This window comes from Hypanus sabinus, chromosome 19, assembly GCF_030144855.1.
Source record: "Hypanus sabinus isolate sHypSab1 chromosome 19, sHypSab1.hap1, whole genome shotgun sequence".
NCBI lineage: Eukaryota > Metazoa > Chordata > Chondrichthyes > Myliobatiformes > Dasyatidae > Hypanus > Hypanus sabinus.
The window spans coordinates 29,813,636-29,826,818 of NC_082724.1; the positions used below are offsets into that span (position 1 = coordinate 29,813,636).

Here is a 13,183-nt window from a genome sequence, read left to right on the forward strand (position 1 = left end):
ATTTTTGAAAGGAATAGAGTACTTGGCATAAGATACTTTTACCTTTCACTTGATGCAAAAACATTTCAAGCTAGTAGTAGATTATTATTTAGTCATTCTATCCCTTTCAAATGCTGTAAGATACCTTTCAGATCTCCAAGAGTTAAATTACTGTTGAGACCAATAACGTTACCATATATCTGAATTCACAGCAATTGGTTTAACTCATATGGCCATGGCTGAAGGCAAAACAAGTCATGCAGCAGAAATATTCTAATTAATCAAACCCAGTGCAAATATGATAATTCATAATTGCAACAATGAAACCACATTATTTTTGTTTCTTTTTAACAGTTGATGTATAATCAAATTCAAACGATTGCTGGTTTCCTGAACAACCAAAAAATCTATGGCAATAAAAACTCTAAATTCCAGACTTGAATAAACCATTCACATTTCATTAGAAAGCTCCATTACCTTATTAATTTTACATTTACAATAACATAATGATCATTGGAGAAGCATTAAAATCAATACAATTCACAACCCAAATATTATTCTCTATGTGCTTGTAGTTTACATGTAAAATTCTCAAGCACATACTGATCAACCTTGCCTCAAAATAACTTGCTGTCATGTTCATGATTCTTATTTAGCTCTCTATTTTTCCCAGAGATTTAAGAAAGTTTTAGTGATCAGAATAACAAATTATTGCACAAAGACCACAGGTTATATGGGACCAATAATATCCTTTCTAACTGCCAAACATTTGGACAAAACAGCAGTTCACAAATAGATAGACAACAATATTTTCTATAAACAAATCACATTGATAATCATTAACAATGGATAAAATTAAACCACATGAATATAGACCAATGTTGGTAATGTTTCTGTTCTCTTCAATGAAAGGTACCTAAAGTTTAATCCTGGGGAATTCAACATTATACAACTAAGAAAAATTTTGGAGATTATATAGTTAAAGAGACAGATCCGAAAATATTAGATATTTTGTGAAACTGATTTAAAATTTTTAAACTTACTGCAATACCAGGTGTCAGAGGGTTTACCATTTGCATTCTGTCATTCCTCTTAAATCCTAACAACAGCTGAAATGACACACACAGCTCTACTCAGAAGCTTAAATAAACCATAGACTCCCACAGATTCAGCTTCCCATTCAAGACCCATATTGACCCAAAAAAGAAAAAGGTTATTTATGTCTAGAATGCTACACATATGCTTATCATGTTTTCTCAGTTTAAGAACTTTGAGATAAATATAAAAGAATTATGTTCATAACTACTTCTAATTAACCTACGTATAGTAACCCAAAAATTTAACAAAACACTAATCAGTTTTAATATGATTCAATTATTTACACAAGCCTACTTGAAATGATAATAAAATTGCCATTTCAAAATTCTACAGCCTTAGTAATTTAATATATCAAAAAGGAATGATGACTGTGAAATTAAAAAGCAGAAGAGATTACATCTTAATAGAAAGTATTTAATAAAATCAATGCCTGTTATAATCTGCAGCACCACACAAGCTCAGGATCAATTGGCTTCAGAAAAAAAGCCTCGTAACATTGTAGTAAAATTAAATATTTAAAGTAATATTGTACAAATATTTTTATGACAGGCCATAAAATTTAAAAAGTGCAACATTTACCTTTACTGGAATTGTTTCTGTGTCTTTCTAATATCCACTGTAGAAGAAACAGAGAAGCACTTCCAATGTCCTTTTAATGAGAAAAGTCTGGCTTCTACATTAAATAGAAACTGCTTGGCGAGGCCCTGTGGGGTACTCAGCAAGAGGTGGAGAAGCATTCTCATAGACTGCAGAACAGCCGTTTGGAATGGCTTAGGTATTCAAGGGCTGTGTAATAAAGAATGCCAGATCACTTGGTAGGCAGCTCTCTCAGATTCCCTCTGACTTGTCGAAAAAACCAGCTAACCTCCAGCCTATTGGCAAAAGCCATCAGCTTAAGCCAAACCCACTGCTTCAGCCACAACTCCATTCCTTTAGCTCTAGAGGGGGTTGCTGCTAGAAAAAGTTCTACTCTGCATAAATCAACCACGAATGGCAAGATAGTACATTGTTTTCCATATGTGCCTGCAAAATAGGGGTTAGAACTGTTGTGATATTTATTTTCCAGTACATCAATCTCATTAGTATAGTTTATTTTTCATTTTTAACAAATATTGAAAGTATATAAATCTATATAGTGAGCACTTTTGATCGTGACAGCTGTACATAATTTGCTGACCCTGAATTCAAAGTGATCAGCTCTCCACATATGGTATTAATTGTTGTAATACATCTAGCATGCAATATTGTGAACAGACATTTTTTTTTATTTCCACAGCAGAATGAATGCAGTTCCTGCAATTTTTGCTGAGCTGATCTAGTCTAAATACAATACCATGAGGACAAGATGGACTATCAGTACCTTTCCATATGACTCAGTTTTAAAGAAATGCTGCTCTTGCAAAGTACTGCAATTGTAATCAAATCTCCTTGCAAAGACTGGGCTATAGTATTCTCAGCTACTGTAGGAATATACTTAATAGATCACTGTGCATAAATTAATTTGATTTATGTCTAAAATCTAAGTATTTACTTCATTTGTTAAAATATGCTTTGATACATTCAAAATCTGGAATCCATAATTATCTCAAGGATTACTTTCTGTTTAAAAGGAAAGAACAATATAAAGATGTCAAAATTGATGAAGAAATTGAAGTTTAGTGAAAACACTTCTTCAAAAGCATTTTCTATACTGATACTTTGAGAGTAATTATAACCTAATTTGCCCAGATAATATAGTACAATATCAACTGAAACATAAAAACAGCATTAGAATCCACCTAAATGTGTCAGCAATTTAAGTTAAAAATTGGCCTTAAGGTAAAACCCTTAACAGTGTTGATGAGCAGAGGGATCTTGGGGTCCAAGTTCATAACTCCCTGAAAGTGGCTACACAGGTTAATAGGGTGGTTAAGAGGCATATGGCATGCTTGCCTTTATTTGTCCAGGCGTTAAGTTCAGAAGTCAGGAAATTATGTTACAGCTTTATAAAACTCTATTTATACCACTTCCAGATACAGTTCTGGCCACCCCACGAAGGATGTTGAGGTTTGGGAGAGGGTGTAGAAGAGGTTTACCAGGATGCTGCTGCTTGGATTAGAGGTTTGACAAACTTGGGTTCTTTTCTCTGGAGCAACAGAGGTTGAGGAGAGAATCTGATAGAGGTTTATGAGATTATTACAGACAGTGTAGGCAGAAGAGATTAGTTTAGCTGGCAATTTGTTACTAATTAAATTGGTTTGGCACAACTTTGTGGGCTGAAGAGCCTTTTTCTGTGTTGTACTGTTCTATGTTTCTGTTCTTTAATATTTGGCTTCCAAGAATCTGTGGGTTTGCGAGAGTAAACCTCATTACCCTGAGGCAAATTGGGATGAATTAAATCCCCAGGGCCTGACAGGGTATTTCTTTGGACCCTATGGGAAGCAAGTGCAGAAATTGCCAGGGCCCAAGCAGAGATATTTAAAACATCCTTCGCGACAGTTGAGGTACCAAAGGTTTGGAGGATAGCCACTATTGCTCCACTGTTTGAAAAATGTTCTAAACAGAAACCAGGAAATTATAGGCTTGCGAATCTGACATCAGTTGTAGTAAATTTATTGGAAGGTATTCTGAGGGATGGGATATACAAGTATTTGGATTGACAGGGACTGATTAAAGATAGTCAGCATGGCTTTGTGCATGGTCGGTCATATCTAAGCAATCCTGTGGAGCTTTTTGAGGAAGTTACCAGCAAAGTGGATGAAGGCAAGGCAGTGGATGTTGTCTGCATGGACTTTAGTTAGACATTTGACAACATCCTGCATGGGAGACTGGTCAAGAAAGTTCAGTCGCTCAGCATTCAGGATGATGTAGTAAATTAGATTAGACATTGGGTTTGTGCAAGAAGCCAGAGATTGGTAGTAAAGGTTTGTACCTCTGACTGGAGGCCTGTGAATACTGTGCTCTACAGGGATTGGGGCTGGGTCCTTTGCTGTTTGACATCTTTATCAATGATCTGGATGATAAAGTGGTTAACTGCGTCAGCAAATTTGCAGACGACACCAAGATTAGGGGTGTAGTGGACAGTGAGGAAGGTTATTGTGGTTTGCAGAGGAATACACATCAGCTGGAAAAATAGGCTGAAAAATGGCAGATTTAATGTAGACAAAGTGCAAGGTTTTACACTTTGGTAGGACCGGGGTAGTTCTTACAGAGTGAACAGTAGGGCACTGAGGTGTGTGGTAGAACAAAGGAATCTGGGAAGACAGGTACATATTCCATTGAAAGTGGTGCCACAGGTAAATAGGATCATAAAGAAAGCTTTTGGCACATTGGCCTTCATAAATCAATGTTATGTGGAAGTTGTATAAGATGTTGGTAAGGCCTATTTTGGAGTATTGTGTGCAGTTTTGGTCACCTACCTATAGGAAAGATGTAAACAAGGTTGAAAGAATGCAGAGAAAATTTACAAGTATATTGCTGGGTCTGGAGAAGCTGAGTTAAAAGGAAAGATTGAATAGGGTAGTACTGTATTCTTTAGAACTTAGAAGACTGGAAGATTTGATAGAGGTATACAAAATTATGAGGGGTATAGATAGGGTAAATGTAAGCAGGCTTTTTCCACTGGTTGAGTGGGACTACAACCAGAGGTCATGGGTCAAGAGTAAAAAGTGAGAAGTTTAAGGAGAACATGAGGGGAAACTTCACACAGAGGGTCGTGAGAGTGTGCAATAAGCTGCCAGCACAAGTGATGCAAGTGAGCTTGATTTCAACATTTAAGATAAATTTAGATAGGTACATAGATAGTAGGAATATGAAGGGCTATGAACCCCGTGTAGGTGTACTTCTCTATGACACATATTTTCAATTCTTAATAATGGGCGCTCTTGGCAAAATGGGTGATAGAGTGCTAGAGTGGTTAGGCTAGTATTGATAGAACCCAGATTATTAATCCAGAAACAAGAGTACAAATTCCACCAAATAAACTGGAGTATTTAAAACCAATTACATTAAATTTGGACCAAGAAACTCCCGTGAGTAACAAATGGCTATTAAGATAACAGATTATTTTAAAGACACATGTGGATCACTTGTATCGTTTCCCATCATGAAAAAGAGATGAACTGAGAACAAGTTTCCTTCAGGTTCAGTTTCAATCTAATACATCTGGCCTATACATTTCTCCATTCTCTCCAAGGTAACTGACTAGTGCCCTTTAATATGACACAAAAACCAATGAGGGCTGGACAACAACTGTTTGCTTTGCTAGTTACATCCATTTTGGAAAATAAATGGATATATTAAAAAAATTAGACTGTGCAGAATGGGAACCATTGATATGAAAGCTGTCCTCAAGAGTAATTAAAATCAACCAGTTAATTGCCACTATGAAATCTCACTATCAACAGGGATGGGAGCTAAGCTGTGTGAATAAAGCCAAAGGTAGCAGTTGTTAAGAAATAAATCAGGGTCTAGAAATACCCTCTTGGAATTTTGTTAGGACAATGTTAAAAAAAGGACCGTGGATTCTCCTCCAACAGTAAAAAGCCATAAGCTGTTGGGAAATTAAGATTTTTCCAGACTTTGCCTATTTTGATCTCTATCAAGATTCTTTTTCTTGACTTGCAGGATGGCAAAATGTAAGTGTAGCTCATGTGTTAATATAGCTTGCTGTACAATTCCACACAGAATGGGGTTAAAGTGTTACCACCAATACATATAAATTAGAGGCCAAGAAACCTAGAAGCACAACTAGTCAGCTTCATTCTTTTAACAGTTCACTACTCCTAACAGATGCTGAACTGGAGGAGAAATTCTGCAGACTCAAAATAGCCAAGATATCCAATGTGAGTACCTGGTGAGGACAGCAAAAGATAATCTCAGGCAATAAATGTGACTGTTTTTCTGACTGGCAATCTACCAAATTTACTTTGATATCTATTGGCAGCTCAAAAATTGGTAGGAGCTGGAAATTTCATATTATTATACCATTTATAGGAAGTCTGCATCTCTTAAATATAAAGTGCCTTTTTATCGCTTTGAATCACAGCTCTCAGCAGTGCTTTCAATTGAAAATGTAGACTAGAAGACTCAGTCCATTCTATCTTTTAGATGGTATTCATGGGAGGTGATAAAGATCAGGAAACATGCAGGTCATGTTTTGTTATCAATTACATGAGCTCAATTTTAATCACATGCATGTCTGAAACAGAAACCTGGAGAGAAAAAGTGAGCCATTTGCTTCTTTCCACTTTCTAACTTGATTTCTATACAAATGATTTTAAATGTAAAGAATGATTCCGTGGAAAAGAATGTGCAGGGAGGATGGGTTGAACAGATGAGCAGAGAGTGATGAAAAGAAAATGGGGGAAACATGAAGATTCACATTATATAACCATTGAGCAAAAGGGTGAATAATAGTGAAGCAGATGGCAGTGGAACAAGTAATGGAGTTGAAAAGGCAGATTGATGAGAATAAGGTAGAGAGTAGGTAAATGAGAAGAGGACATGTGAATATGATAGAGTGGGGAATGCATAGTGGCTGAGGAAGGGAAGGCAAAAGATGGAATTCTTAAGCATATTTTCCCCTCAATTCTTCATTATCATGTGCAGCCTTCAGCCATCTTCTGCCATATTATTCAAGTGAGGAAGTAACAGCCTACATTTATAACATCTTTAGTGCAGTAACATGATGCATAGTGCTATGTCAGAAACAGATGCCAAGTCTATCAGGATCAAAATCTTTGGGAGTGGAAAGATGGGAGTGATTACAGAAGGCTAGAAAGCTAAGGATAAGTAAGCCCATTTAATGTTTAAACATAAGCATAGGATTTTTACATTATATGAACAAGGAAAGGAATGTTAGTTACTAAACCCCATGTGGACACACAGAGCACTTGGAGAGGTGGGGGTGGGCCTAAGCACTAATGTTAAGATTGATAGGCCCTACAGAGGTCTGAAATTCGAATAATTTTAAGATTGTTATTGTAACATTGTTGCCTTGGAGATAAATTGGCACACCACCCTTCGCCTCCAGGTCCTACTATGTGGCACAAAATGTGTGCAGCAGTAACCCAGGTGAATTGAGGTTTGGCAGAGCATAGAGGATAGAGGGTAGGTGAAGAGATAATGCAATAGAATGGAGAAAACTATGAATGGTGCTGAAAATAATACACAATAATGCTGCTGTTGGCTATGAATTTTCCCCTATATCTTAAATGTCTGTTGTTTTCCAATTGGTGAGTAAAGATGTTCATTTACATAGAGAATGAAGAATCAAAGACATTAATATTGTTCCCTACCATCAATAGTAATGTCAAAGTTCAAATTACAAATTTCAAAATAAATTTATTATCAAAGTACATATATGTCACCATATACTACCCTGACTTGTTTTCTTGCAGGCATTTACAGTAAATAGAAAGGAACACAATTTAATCAATAAAAATTTAAATACGAACAACTAATGTGTAAAAGAAACTGTGCAAATACAAAAAAAAGAATAAAAGTAAAAATAATAAATACATAGGCAGTAAGAATCAAGAACATAAATTGTAGAGTCATTAAAAGTGAGTACATAGGTTGTTGAATCTGTTTAGTGTCGGGATGAGTGTAGTTATACCCTCTGGTTCACAAGCCTGATGGTTGAGAGGTAATAACTGTTCCTGAATCTGGTGGGGTGGGATTTGAGGCTCCTGTACCTGCCTTCTGATGGTATTAGTGAGAAGAGAACATGGCTTGGATGGTGAGGTTGGGTCTTTGATTATGGATGCTGCTTTCCTGCAAAAGAGCTCCTTGTAAATGCACTTAGTGGTGGGGAGGGCTTTACTGTGGTGGACTGCGCTGCATTAACGACTTTTTGCAGGCTTTCTTATTGAACTGCACAGGTTTCCCCATATCAGGCCATGATGCAACCAGTGTACTCCCCACCACACAAACCAGAAGTTTGTCCATATTTTAGATGACGTGCTGAATCTACGCTGACTTCTAAGGAAGTAGAGGCATGGTCATGTCTTCTTTGTAATGGTACTTACATGCTATACCCAGGACAGATCCTCTGAAATGATAACACCAAGGAATTTAAAGTTGTTGACTCTCTCCACCTCTGATCCCCTGATGCTCCTCCTCCTATAGTCAACAATTAACTCTGGTTTTTCTGACATTGAATGAGAGGTGGTTGTTGTGGCACGATTCAGTCAACTTCTCAATCTCCCTCCTTTATGTTGATATGTCATCAACTTTGATTTGGTCAATAGTGGAGTCATCAGCAAACTTACAGAAACTATGGTATTGAAGCTGTACTTAGCCTTGCAGTTGTAAGCATAAAGTGAATAGAGCAGGGGATTAGCATGCAGCTGTGTGATGCACTTGTGGTGGAGATGTTGTTGTCAATCCAAACTGCCTGGGGCCTACAAGTGAGGAAATTGAGGATCCAGTCATACAAGGAAGATTTGAGGCCTAGGTCTTGGAGCTTTTTAAATTAGTTTTGAGGGGATGAATATAGAGCTGTAGTCAATGAAGAGCATCCTGATCTATGTATCTTCACTGTCCAGATGTTCCAAGATTGAGTGAAGAGCCAATGAAATAGCATCTGCTATTGACCTATTGTGACAGAAGGCAAATTGGAGTGGATCCAAGTAGCTCCTCAGACAGGAGTTGATATGCTTCATCACCGACCTCTCAAAGCACTTCATCACAGTTGACGTAGTGCTACTGGATGACAGTCATTGAGACAGGTAACCATGTTCTTCTTGGGCACTAGTATAGTTAAAGCTTGCTTGGAGCAGATAGGTATCCTAGACTGCTGAAACAAAAGATTAAAGATATCCGTGAACACTCTAGCCAGTTGAATAGCACAGGTCTTCAATTTTTGGCTAGGTACCTTGTCTGGGTCAGATGCTTTTCATAGGTTTAGCCTCTTGAAGGATGTTCTCATGTCGACCTCAGATATGGAAATCACAGGGTCATTAGGGGCAGCAGGAGCTTGTGAAAGTCACTCCATGATTTTGGCAGTTAAAGTGAACTTGAAAGGCATTGAGCTCATCTGGGAGCAAAACCTTGTCGTTACATGTGTCATTTGGTTTTACTTTGTAGTAGGTGATAGCATTCAAACTCTGCCACAGCTGTCGACCATCCTTTTGTGATTCCAGTTTGGTCCAGAATCGCCCCTTTACATGCAAGATGGCTTTCCAGAGGTCTTTCCTGGACCTCCTGCATTTTACTTGATCACCATGTCTGAACAACACTGATCTGTTCCTCAACAGATTACAAATTTGTTGGTTCATCCAAAACCTCTCAGGGTAGACTCTGAATGATTTTTTGGGAATACACTTGTCGTCGATTGGCTATTTTATAAAGACTGTGACAATTGTGGCGTATTCATTCAAATCATCTGATGAGTCCTTGAACATGGCTTAAATAATCCTGTAGCTGTTCATTCTATGACACCTCTTTGTTGTCCTTACCCCTGGAGCCTTGCTCTTTAGCCTCTGTCTGTATACAGGTAGGAGAAGGACAACCAAATTTCCCAAAATGTGGTCTAGGGAATGTCATAGAAGACATGCAAGTATATAATGATGAGAAGGCATTCACACTTTTGATGTGAAAAGTTACCCATCTAGACAAGTGGGAATAAAAAAAAAGTTCACAAGTGCATTTAGCCAATTTAATTAGTTTGCATTAATTAATCTGGAAAGCAACCCAATTGCACTAACTGGTTTTAACTTAGATCATAAGAAATAAGAGCAGGGTTAGGCTATTTAGCCTATTGAGTCTACTCTGCCATTTCATCATGGCTGATTAAGCCCCAACCTCCAGCCTGCTTCCTTCATTCTTTTACAGAATGGAGAGCAGCAACTACGGGATTGCTTCATGCCCTGACTAAATCAAGAATATATCAACTTCTGTCTTAACTATACCCAGTGACTTGGCCTCTACAGCTGCCTGTGGCAACAAATTCTACAGATTGACCACTCTCTGGCTAAAGAAATTCCTCATCTCTGTTCTAAAAGGATGCCCCTCTATTCGGAGACTGTGCGCTCCAGTCTTATACTCCCCACCATAGGAAACATCCTCTCCACATCTATTGAGGCCTTTCAACATTTGGTATGTTTCAATGAGATCACCCCTCATTCTTCTGAATTCTGGTAAATACAGGCCCAGAGCCATCAATACTCTTCATACGAAAAGCTATTCAATCCCAGAATCATTTTTTGAACCACCTTTGAACCCTCTCCAATGTCAGCACTTCCTTTCTTATATAAGGGGCCCAAAACTGCTCAGAATACAACTTCTGTGTTTTGCATCTTTAGGCCATGCAATAGCCATGATGTTTAGCTTAGTTTAAAAGGAAAGTCCATGAATCAAAACTGGAGGTGGGCACAAACCAGCACAGGACACGACAGATTGATCCTCACTAGAATGATAAATGCAGACAAGGTATTGTACGTGCATACTTTTCTCTCAGTCATCCCTGTCCTGAATAAGGCAATGTGTTTGAATGTAAGCAGTACACATGTTCTGATATTCAAAAATTACAGGTGCTGGAAATTCAAAATAAAAATAGAAAATGCACAGAACACTCAGCTGTCATGCAACTACTGTGCAAAGATAAGTAGAAGCAATGTTTCAGGCTGAAGACCTTTCATCTGTTCTAACAAAATACCTTTGTCCCAAAACATGTACCGTTTCTCCTTCCACATGCGCTGCTCGATCTGTTGTGCCCAGATCATAAATGCAATATAGAAACTGTATAATATCCTAACTAGATATAAAAATACATATTGACTGATTGAAGGGTAGTCCTATTTTACTTTTTAATTTTTAATTTTATTTTATTTAGGGGTATTTATGTGAAACACCCTTTCTGGCCCTTTGAGCCAAGCTGCGCAGCATCCCACTGATTTATGAGACAATTTTACAAAAAAAACTACTAATTGGTATGTCTTTGGACTGCGGGAGGAAACTAAAGCACTCAAATGAAACCCACGTGCATATGGGAAGGAACATACAAACTTGCTTACAGCGGATAACGGAACTGAAATCTGAAATACGATGCCCTGAGCTGTAATAGCGTCACGCTGACCGCTACACTACCATTTTGCTAAGTGTTCTTCTCAAGCTTTACTCAACTCTTTATCACCCTTTCTTCAACTTTCATCCACTTAATTGCATCCCTTCAGGATTCATCACAATCCTTATAGAGCAAGATGCATTTTACTGTTTTTCAGTCATTCTCATCCAATCCACTGTTTTCATTATTTTCACTTTTGGTTCTTGTAGAAGTGTGTGCTATGTTTAACAGAAATAAGAAAAGACAAGTAAATTACCACAAATAGTACAGCTCAAGAAATCATAAGACAAAGCTGCAGAGATAACTAGAATAGTTGAGCCCCTCACAATTAGAGATGGAAAAATAAGGTTACAGAGAACTGATGAATAAATTAACAGGTTTTAAGAATCTTTGGCATGTACTGACTTTAATTAACCAATAAATGAACCACAAGAATACTTCTGTGTGGCGATTTTTAAGATTAGGTCTTCACAATGACCAAATCAGTATTTAAAACTTCCATAAGAATGATTTCTTGTGACATGAGAATAAAGGACCTACAAACATTTTTTTTCCAAAGAAGAGATTCTGGCATAAATGTCATGTACATTCTCTATAATCGCCACTGGAGGACTCTAACACAATCACAGATTAATCGGAGACACAAGGAAATAAGAGAATGTCTGTCACAGAGAAAGCATCTTTGCTGCTTGCATACAATGATCTCAGCCACATAAACTTTGGGTGCTAACTTGCTTGCCATTTTTAGCAGGATGACACACTATATTTGTACCCTTATAGACGTGTAGCAGAAAGAATGCAGTGCTAGCCCATTGGAAACTCCAAAACACTCCCATTTTTCAGTTGTTGGCTCCAACGACTTCAAGCAAGAACTAGACATTCATTCTAATCATCTAGCAACCAAGTCTGTAGTATCTATAGAGTGTTGACATGAATCTCAGGTAACGTGGAGATCTAAAGAAACTGGCTCCACAACTGCTTCAAGAAAGAGGCTCACTGCCATTTTTTAAATGAGTCAAGGATGGGCAATAAATGGTAGATTTACCAATGATGCCTACATCTTTAAAATGAATAAAAATGATGAAATTCCACCATCTCCCACAACCAGAACTAGATTAATCTGTTATTAGCTGTTAAAGAATTGTTGAATTTGTGTATCAAGTTCCAAACAGAAACATGAGATAGGCAAGATATACTAGAACACAGAGCATTGAACATACAACACAGTTCAGGTTCTTTGGCCTACAATGTGCACCGAGCCTTTACCTGCTCCAAGATCAATCTATGCCTACCCTCCCACATAGCCCTCCATTTTTCTTTCATTTGTGTGCCTTTCTAACAGTCTCTTAAGTTGCCCAAATGCATCTGCCTCTACTACGACCTCAGCAGTGTGTTCCAAACACTTACCACTCTTTGTGTAAAAACTTGCATCTGATGTCCCCCTATTCTTTCCACCAATAAACTGTATTAACCATTTCCATCCAGGGGAAAAAAACTCTGGCTGCCCACTCTATCTATGCCTCTTATCACCTTTATCAAATCACCAAAGCTCTCCAACTCTACAGCACACATTTGAGTAAAAAGATTCTTATTTTCACCAAACTTCACTATTTGTAATCTAATTGAAGATTCAAAATGTCTAATATCATTTTCAATACATAGGTGTAAAGGTGAACAAAATAATTGCTGCTCCAGATCTGATGCAGCACAAAAAACACTGTAACAAACCCAATAATAAAAAAACCTTACAAATATAAACACATAAGACAGCATATATACATAGAATGATTAGGCACAGGGCTGTCTGTACATAAGGTGATTGACAGGAAATGATAAAGTAGTGGTTGTGGGGGGTGTGGAGTGGATGGGTTAGTATGTGGAGATATTAATCAACTCTTCTGGAAGTTATCTTGTGGAAATCTAACACATTTCACTTTATGGATAACAGTACAGTAAAGGACCAGGCCTTAGAGCCTACGATGATGTGTTGTACTACTTTAGTCAATGACATCTAATTGCTTCTGCCTGCACATAGATCCATTGACTAGATTGAGGCAC

General features: G+C 37.6%; 1 protein-coding gene across 3 annotated transcripts in view; it reads right to left on the reverse strand.

The window, feature by feature from the left end:
* Nucleotides 1-13,183, reverse strand: part of prickle2b (prickle homolog 2b) — a 207,349-nt gene that overhangs the window by 91,722 nt on the left and 102,444 nt on the right. Inside the window, exon 1 of one of the 3 annotated variants that reach the window (XM_059944268.1) lies at nt 1,657-1,828. The exons of the other annotated variants lie outside the window; for them this stretch is intronic. The gene's annotated coding sequence lies outside the window, so the exon portion shown is untranslated. Of the gene's footprint in view, nt 1-1,656; nt 1,829-13,183 lie in introns of those variants that run through there. 3 annotated transcript variants of the gene reach the window in all.